The sequence below is a fragment of the Bubalus bubalis genome, chromosome X, assembly GCF_019923935.1.
Source record: "Bubalus bubalis isolate 160015118507 breed Murrah chromosome X, NDDB_SH_1, whole genome shotgun sequence".
Taxonomy (NCBI): Eukaryota; Metazoa; Chordata; class Mammalia; order Artiodactyla; family Bovidae; genus Bubalus; species Bubalus bubalis.
Window position 1 is genome coordinate 119,092,010 of NC_059181.1, and position 3,041 is coordinate 119,095,050.

Genomic DNA, 3,041 nt, shown 5'->3' on the forward strand with positions numbered 1-3,041 from the left:
TGACTGAGGGTGAGATGGTTGAATAGCATCACTGATTCAATGGACATGAGTTTGAGAAAGCTCTGGGAGTTGGTGATGGACAGGGAAGATGGCGCACTGCAGTCCATGGGGTTGTATAGAGTTGGACACAACTGAGCGACTGAAATGAACTGAACTCAACTGGTGGGACCAGATGCCATGATCTTCGGTTTTTGAATGTTTAGTTTAAGCCAGCTTTTTCACTCTCCTCTTTCACTTTCATCAAGAGGCTCTTAGTTCCTCTTTGCTTTTTGGCATAAGTGTGGTGTCATCTGCATATCTGAGGTAACTGATATTTCTGCCAGCAATCTTGATTTGGGCTTGTGCTTCATCCAGCCCAGCATTTCACATGATGTACTCTGCATAGAAGTTAAATAAGCAGGGTGACAATATACAGCCTTGACATACTCCTTTTCCTTCCATGTCCAGTTCTAACTGTTGCTTCCTGACCTGCATACACGTTTCTCAAGAGGTCGGTCAGGTAGTCTGGTATTCCCATCTCTTTCAGAATTTTCCACAGTTTATTGTGATCCACACAGTCAAAGCCTTTGGCATAGTCAATACTCTTATATAGTTCTTTTGTGTATTCTTGCCACCTCTTCTTAATATCTTCAGCTTCTGTAAGTCCATATAATTTCTGTCCTTTATTGTACCCATCTTTGCATGAAATGTTCCCTTGGTATCTCTGATTTTCTTGAAGAGATCTCTAATCTTTCCCATTCTATTGTTTTCCTCTCTTTCTTTACATTGATCACTTAGAAAGGCTTTCTTATCTCTCCTTGCTCTTCTTTGTAACTCTGCATTCAGAGGGATATATCTTTCCTTTTCTCCTTAGCCTGATACTTCTCTTCTTTTCTCAGCTATTTCTAAGGCCTCCTCAGACAACCATTTTGCCTTTTTGCATTTCTTATCCTTGCAGATGGTTTTGATCACAGCCTCCTGTACAATGTTCTGAACCTCCATCCATAGTTCTTCAAGCACTCTGTCTATCAGATCTGATCCCTTGAATCTATTTGGAAGATCCCTTGAATCTATACAGTGGAATCACTTCCACTGTATAATCGAAAGGGATTTGATTTAGGCCATACCTGAATGGTCTAGTAGTTTTCCCCACTTTCTTCAACTTAAGTCTGAATTTTGGAATAAGGACTTCATGATCTGAGACACAGTCAGCTCCTGGTCTTGATTCTCCTCACTGTATAGAGCTTCTCGATATTTGGCTGCAAAGAATATAATCAATCTGATTTTGGTATTGACCCTCTGCTGATGTCCCTGTGTAGAGTCTTATGATGTTGGAAGAGAGTGTTTGCTATGACCAGTGCATTCTCTTGGCATAACTCTGTTAGCTTTTACCCTGCTTCATTTTGTACTCTAAAGCCCAACTTGTCTTTTACTCTAGTTTCCCAAGTACAGGTGTAAACCAAAAAATAGATGTACAGCCTCCCCAGGCTGCAGTCCTCATTTTGCCCCAAATAAAACTTAACTCGCAACTCTCAACTTGTACTTCTTCTTTTAGTCGATAGTTATGATGACCGGTGAAGCAACCCCAAGTGGACTTCCCTTCTTTGACTGGACTCCACAAGGAACCAGAGCTTTGGTACCAGCTGTGGCCCCTTGCACCCATCTGGATCCTCAGGGAGTGCAGATGAATTTGGGTAAGTCTCTCCTTGTTCTTGAATCTCTCATGTTGGTTGAGATTCTGAGTTTTATTTGGTGGTAGAGCAGGTTACCCAGTAGGAAAGATACTGGGGTGGGGTGGGCCCAGGTGAAACATCTAGGGCATAGCCACTCATGGTCTAGACAGTGAGTGGGGCTCGGTAGAAAGATACTGAGAAATTCCCACCCAGTCAAAAGATACTGGGTGAGGGGCCAGATGAAAGATGCCAGGAGAATTGCCCACCCAGTGGAAAGGTACTGAGTAGAGGGGATCGATTGGAAAAAAATCAAGGAATACCTGGGTCTTGACTGAAAGATGTTGAGGTCACTCCATTGTAGGGGACTGAATGGTCTTGGCTGAGTGGTTAAGTAAGAGGCTGATCTGACACTTTCCCTCAATTTGACTGCCTTTATAGAATTTGTCAGGATAAAAGTGAGGAAAATATATGAGAGCTTTGCTCTAAAGAAAAGGGACAAGACTCCTCCTGGCCATTTTGGTTTTCTTGGGTGACTGAGAAATTTATGGGAGTGGTTCAGGCCTACTCCTCATACCATGCAGTGGTCCCATAGGGAAACCCACACATTAATTAAAACACTTGCTTATCCGGGGGTCACACATGAGAACTGGCCATTCAGCGACCGGAGCAGCCATGGTGGTCTTAGATTGCTGGAGACAGAATCTAAGACACGTAAGACAAGCTGAAATGAGTCTGGGGTGACTCCTGGAGAAGTTAAGCTCACAAGAAGCACATGGGTCCACTACACAAGTTCACTAGTGAGTTTTCTCCCTGACAAAATCAGCTTAAAATGGGAAACAGAATCTCTCAAAAACAGAAACAAAGGGGTGTCAGAAAGACCAGCCTCTGACTAACACTCTAGCCAGATTCATGTACAATACATACGGAGCTCATACTTACAATTACAAGTTAATTGGAGAAATTATACTGAAGGAGATCTCAACTTAAAATGGCCAAATTGGGGTTCTTTTGATATTCCAAAATTGATATATTTTTTTGTGTGCACAATTTGAAAAGGTTGGTGTGCTTACTTTGACTGGTATCTAGAAGCTTCTAAAACAGGAAATGATAGAGTAACTTCTTCACAGAAAATCAACAAGAAATTTCTTGAATCTATCAGAACTAAAAAGGCTGCTAGCACTGACTTGGCCAGGTCACAGGTCTAGTGGAACTGGGGAGTCACGTTTGACATTTATGGCATTTGGTTTTTGATTTCTGGGCATCACTTTACCACCTTTTGGGGGTACTCTTGCCACTTGGCTTTTGATTTCTGGGCATCTCTTTGCCTTTTGTTTCATTTGGAATGTGACTCCTGTCTGGTGAAGTTCTGGTTTGGTTTCATTTGTTGGT